General features: G+C 40.6%; 1 long non-coding RNA gene and 1 pseudogene across 2 annotated transcripts; both read left to right on the top strand.

Moving 5' to 3' along the window:
- The first annotated feature begins 276 nt into the window (after nucleotides 1-276).
- On the top strand, nucleotides 277-3106 carry LOC146964678 (uncharacterized). Its single transcript, XR_015034614.1, has 3 exons — nucleotides 277-388; nucleotides 2679-2781; nucleotides 2999-3106. It is a non-coding gene; the product is annotated as an uncharacterized LOC146964678 (long non-coding RNA).
- A 762-nt stretch (nucleotides 3107-3868) lies between these two features.
- Nucleotides 3869-5769, top strand: LOC146964677 (uncharacterized; annotated as a pseudogene). Its single transcript, XR_015034613.1, has 6 exons — nucleotides 3869-3987; nucleotides 4107-4200; nucleotides 4293-4628; nucleotides 4720-4876; nucleotides 4961-5088; nucleotides 5403-5769. The product of XR_015034613.1 is annotated as an uncharacterized LOC146964677 (transcript).
- The last annotated feature ends 689 nt before the right edge of the window (nucleotides 5770-6458 follow it).

The following is a 6458-nucleotide window of genomic DNA, read 5'->3' as shown; positions in this document are numbered from 1 at the left end:
CGTACGGTACGCACAAATCTCACGCCAGCTCTGACCAGGTGTACGCACACAGCAAATTCAAAAGTGTTAAATTTCCAGTGTTGGTGTTGTATGTTAAAAATACAGTGTTAATTCAACACTTGCTTAGTTTAATTCAACTATTTGAGAGTTGATTCCTCAAAAGAGTTGGTGTTAATCCAGGGAGTTAAATCCAAATAACACTGTTGAGTGTTCATTTTAAAATCAACACTCAACAGTGTTACTCCCAGAATCCCAACGGACCTGTGACGTGTTTGTCTGAAGAGCGGGACGACTCCGAGTCAGGTCAGGTCAGACTGGAGCGGCATCGGCAGAGGAACGTTTGAGGACGACTTTCTTTTCACCTGCAGACTTCACGGAGTATCTTCCTGTAAGTAAACGAACGGCGCCCTGTCCATTTAATAATACTTTGTATGCAGTATTTTGACGTTATATGTGCCGAACGCAGACTGTAAAAAAAACGTCTTGTCTAAGTCCCATGTGGGTTAGCCAGACTGTAAAGTGGTTAGCATGGTGATTGTTGGATGATATTTTTTCAAGGGTGCATTAATCAATTTGCTTAATGTAAGTATAGGCTACACGTTCGGATAACACGGATAACACGGTGTATGATGTTAATTAAACATTTTTTAGTTAGCTAAAGTCAGAGCGCCGCTCTGGCTAAAGTTAGCTAAAATGACGTAGCACAAGGCCCAGGTTAACAATTTCTGTCGGAAAAAATGCCATGTGCGCGTGCGGTAATTAATTGGTCTTGTCTCGATGAAAATGCCAGGCGATAGAGAGCCGGGGCTGGGCCGAGTGGTTGGGCTCCTGCCTGCCCAGACTGCTGCTTAAGCTAAAAGTCAGGCTAGCTTTGTTAGCCGGGTAAATTAGCACGTGGCTGCTGTAACGTTATGCTACCTGGAGAAACAGACACCAGACCACCTGGCCTGCCACACGGCGCTCTGCTCTTACGAGCATGAGTAGTTTATGTAATTATTTCATTTTATCAATTTATTTCTAACTTTTGGGAAAAGTTTATATAGTTATATACAGTTTTAGATTCTCAATCTAGCCACAGCTAATATTTATACCGGAGTCACACACACACCCCTCAGCTGCTGCTGTGATAGTAAGTGTCTGAAATATCTGTGAGTTTTTTCTGTAATTTAAGTTGATGTAACAGTGTTTTAACGTTAGCTATCTATGCATGTGAACAGTAGCGTTGCTGTGGTGTTTATTGACGTTAATTTGCCAACCTAACAGAGAAGAGTTGATCATGTATCTTTGTGTTTATGGATAAGTGTTGGTGTTGTTAGCAGGAGAAGTAGGCAGTCATGACGGCAGGCAGGCTCAACTGCCTCTGTTGTCCAGGTAGAGACGAGGTTGCATAGTGAGTAACGTTTCAAAGAATATACTCGGTTGAACTCAAGGCGAGAAAAAATCTTAATGTCTCTTAGGGCTGGGCGATATGAGAAAAAATCCTATCACGATAATTTTTTTCATATCAGTTGATATCGATATATATCACGATAGGACTCAAGTCACTGTTTTTGTCAAGCCTAAATGTTCCATCATACTCACAAGTGAGATTTGAAGATATCAGAAGGTTATTTCTGATTTAAATATTTATTTTCCGTCAAAAATTTAACATTTCAGATGTAATGATTAACATATAAAAGCAATGAGTAGCCTAATAACAGTTTCAGATAAATAAAACTGTTATACAGTTAGTTTCAACCAAATAATTTGATTGGACAAGAGACATACATGAATGCTGATATACTGTACAACAGCACTGGGTCTTTTTACAGACATTATCACTCCGCTGTTCAGGCGTTCTTTAACATTACATCAGACAGGAGTTAAATCAGAGCCACACTCCCTATACAGGAGCTGCTCCATCTCTCTGCTGCTGCTACAGTTAGAAACGGACCTGAAAATTAAATCCTGGACCTCACGTGGCCTGTCTAATTAGCGATCATTCTCAGCCTAAACCCGACTGAAAAAGAAAGAGTAATCATCGCTGTTAGCGCTTGCTTCGCAAGTGGCCAGTGTTTAGGTCGGCACAGTTGAACAGTGTCGCTCTGGTGTGAGGAGCAGCAGCAGCAGCAGCAGCAGAGCGGCCATGCCGTGACTGCGCTCCCTTTGATGTGTGACGGCGAGCCGCTCCGACTGCCTGCTGTCTCCGTGGTTAAAGTTGAGGGTTGTTTACACCTAGAGTTCAATCAATCTGGGATAATGTAAACATGACGTACCACGTCTTTTCGCGGTCACTCGTCCTAGTTCTCCTCCATTTTTTCTTTCGAGGCAACACTCATTCTCTCTCTCTTTTTTACTGGCGATGCCCCGCTGCTGACGCCAGGCTGCAGCAGCCCAAACATTACCACGTGTTGTTGTGCTGTGTACAGTCTTCCTGTGCTGTGTCAATCTAACCTGGTTGGCTCAGCCAGTGGTGCGGCGCGGCGCAACTCTCGTTTTCATTGGCTGTTTCAAAACATGAATGAATGAAACCTATCGACTTTCTATCGACCACGTTTCATATTGCTATTGAGTAAAGTTATATCGCGATATATATCGTTATCGTTTTATCGCCCAGCCCTAATGTCTCTCCACATCCATGGTCAACATATTGAAAATGATGACGTAGTGCGTGTGTCTCTTCTTCTTTTTTTCTGTAGTTCGTCATGTTGGTGAAGGTGAAATTTGGAGAGACTCAGAAGTATGTCAAAGTGGCTGAGACTGGAGATGGCTATGATGACTTCAACACATTTCTTCAGAAAGGTTGGCATCGTTTTTAATTGAGCAGAGAAATTGAGTAATTGCAATAATATCTACTGAAATGATGTGATATGTAAATGTCTCATATTATGGAGTGGTGTTTATGATAGCTAATGGTAATACCCTGTGTGTCCTTGACCCAAAATGTTAGGAAAAACAAGTATAGCAAATTTCTAATTGTAATTTTTCCATTGCTCTGAGTTAATTTTTTTTTTATCAGTCATTCAAAAGCTAGATCTTCCACTTGAGACTGAGCTGCACTTGACAGATGGAACAGGGACAGAAATCGATGAAGATGTGTTTGAGGAGCTTTTGCAAGCAGGGAACCTTATTGTTAGGGTGGAAACTGAGAAGTCAACAGGTGAGACTCAGACTTGTGAGGCCAGGAGTCGATCATCAATATTAAAGAGATTTGTGTGGAGTACTCATTCTTTTTTCATTGTGTATACATTTTTTTACTCTTTACAGTTTTGCTTCATGATGATCTTTCATATACTTCGTTGGAGTCACCGATATCAGACAACTCCTCTCTGTCAGTGTCAGAAGATTCCCTGGCAGTATCCTCCGACTCATCGGACGCAACAGTGATTGTTCAGACAAATGGAGGGAGGAGAACCCATGCTGAACGAGACTCTGCAAAAGAGGTCTTGGTTATCAAATATCACACAAATATATTGTGCTGTTGAACTGTTAAACTGTTTTGTTGTTAGCTGTAATTATTATTAGAGCTGCAACTAAGGATTATTTTCATCATCAATCTGCCCATTATTTAAACAATTAACAACAACCATAGATTAGTTGTTTGATCAATAAAAAGTTGAAAAATGTTGAAAAGTATCAGTCAGTGTTTCCCAAACCAAATGTCTTCTTTTGTCCAAAGAGATATTCAGTTTGTCATAAAGGAACAAAGAAACCAGGAATATTGACATTTAAGAAGCTGAAAAAACCCTACTCTAACCGATTATTCGATTATTAAAATAGTCAATGGTTAATTTCTTTGATTATTGTTTGATTAATTGTTGCGGATCCAATGATGGTGATGCTAATTCGCTTTGATTATTTATCTTTTTAGATGGTGAAGGATGCTCTTAAGGCTAAACCAGGTGGACAGAATATTTTGGATGAATATGATAAAATGAAAACATTGATGGATAACACAAGGAGACAGTTGGTGAACCTTCTTGTGGCGGACATGGTTGAAATTCATGGGTAAGACTTCATTGTTCATATTATACTTCACTCTATGGAAGAGATAAATACTAAATGGCTAAACATGATGTGTTTGAGAGTAATGAAGGAAATGTAGTAATGTCATGTTGATCTTTCAGGAGGAGCCCACCTGTCTCTGTGCGAAGTAAATATGCTTTGGGCATCATCTCTCTATTTCCCAGCCTCAGAGATCCATACTCAGACAATGGATATGTAAGTTTATAAATGAATAGCTTGTATAGCAATTTATAGAGTAGTGACATGGTCTGAACTTACTCTACAATGTAATGTTTTTATTATTACAGGAACACTTCTATGACCCACAGAGTGGATCAGGATACTTGGCCTGGAGGATAAAGACTGTCCAGCGCAACACTGCAGCTCAGTCCCAGAGACCATCCACCAGCACACCCTACCAGGACAGTCCAAAGAGAAAGAGGGAGGTTCTCAGCGCAGATAAGCAGCTGCTTGGTGAGCAGTGTCAAGAAGCCATATCCTTTTTGAAACATTCAACTGATGAATCTGCAGTCAAAGAGAAGATGAGGGCAAATTTTCAGTACCGCCAAACACTGGTTCAAGATCAGCAGTGCTCTTCGACAGTTTTGGATGTCTTCCCACGATTCCTCAACATCACTGGCTTGGTAAGAAAGACAACTTCTTTATTAAGTGAATTGTCACTCAATGTATACACTTTTAAGTTGCATAAATATAAAAATGTGTGTTCTTTTGTAGATTGACCAAGATTTCACTTTGATGTTTGGAGAGGAAGTGTCGGGCAGATTTTTGGCCAAATGACCTACTTTTTTCAAACCTAGGATCCTCACAGACTGCAGAAGACTGAGTTCAAATGAACACATTCAAGACCTTTTGTTTGCGCAGCACGACTCAGGTGGGTTTGGTTAATTTCTTCTTTCTTCTCTTTAAAATTATATGATGTGAATATGTCAGACATTTTCTTCTGTTTTTCCCCTAGGCTGGGACAGTGACTTATCAAGCATTCTGCTGTTGGTTCACCTGCTGCCGCCCACGTCCAAAGGCCACAAAAAGAGTCCAAAAATCAGCGCAAGCCAAGCCGAAGACCATGTTGTTCGATATTTGCAGGTAAGTAAATAGAAATGTAACCATGCAGAGCTGTTTGACTAATCTTGTGATTGTTTCTAGGTTAACAATTATCAATTTACAAAAACGCTGTGGTATGCCATCTCCATTTTGGAAAGGCTGCAGATAACATGATTAACCAATCAACATTTCCTTTAACAGATAACAATAACTGACCAATTAATTAAAAAACAACTCCCAATGCATAATTACATAATTATGCAAATAATTATTATAAAATTCCACTTGTGCCTTTAGTCATATTTCACAGTTTATTTCATGATTTTCTCATAATTCTTATTTACATTTTGTTCAAGAGTGGAGCCAGTGTGGAAATCTTCCTTGCTGGTGTGGCACCAGGTCAGCCCTTCCTGCTGTGTGTGGGTCAAAAGAAGAACAGCATCCAACATTACTACATCATCATTGACCACAAGGCCATACCATGCAAGGCGCAGACATCTTTGTCAGCTTTTGATGAGCTGTTCAAAGCACACTTCATCTTCAGTCTCAACTACCACGAATCCCTCCTCAACTTCTATACATTCATCCAAACCACAGTTTTTAACATTGACGTGGGAAGTGCCAAGGAAAGTCCCAGAGTCAAGGAGCTCAGAGCAAGATTTTTGCACGACGCTTGAGGTGATAAATATCCCTGGATGCAAATATGTTTCTTTGTTACGTCTGTAAAGCACACCACAAAAGTTCTACACTGCTTTGCAAGCATTTAAGACTCCAACACGGCCTATATCCTGGGAAGAGGTTACGTTTAAAATGTGGACAGCCGGGATGTTGTTTATCATTTTGCACATATTCAGGTTTCACGAAGCATCTTGTGCATTCCCATGGAGATGTTCCTGTGACTAATACTGATGACAATGTGGACATGCAGAATGAATATAGTGAGCCCTCAACCTCACTAGCACTTACAGACTCTCCAACTAGCCAGCCCCAGCTCTCTACTCCATCACCTGTGAACAATAATCTTGTGTTAAACATGTGTGCTTCTGTTGTAGCACAGTTGCAAGCATCTGGTGTTGCTGAGAGCACAGTCCAAGCAATGGTGGGGTCCATGGAGGATCTTGTAAATGACATTCATACGCAAGCGAAAGAGGCAGTTCTCAGCTGTACTACAGAAATTCAAGGCACAGATTTTGAAAAGAAGGTGGAAAAGTGTTTTGATGAACTAGAAAATCCGTTCTCAACCTTGAACACAAGAGTGAAACGACAGAAGTTCTTTGAGGAAAAGTGGGAAATTGTTGAACCTGTTGAATATGTTCTTGGAGTGCGGTTTGATGTTCGCAGGGATCACACAACAGGAATTTACAGTCAGGTCCCTGTAACGGATAAATTTGTGTATACACCGATCCTGGGAA

The sequence above is a fragment of the Trachurus japonicus genome, chromosome 21 (genome assembly GCF_045865225.1).
Source record: "Trachurus japonicus isolate A0001 chromosome 21, Traja_1.0".
In the NCBI taxonomy this organism is placed as follows: Eukaryota; Metazoa; Chordata; class Actinopteri; order Carangiformes; family Carangidae; genus Trachurus; species Trachurus japonicus.
Note: the sequence above shows the minus strand (reverse complement) of the source record. Positions and strands in the feature narration are given on the sequence as shown.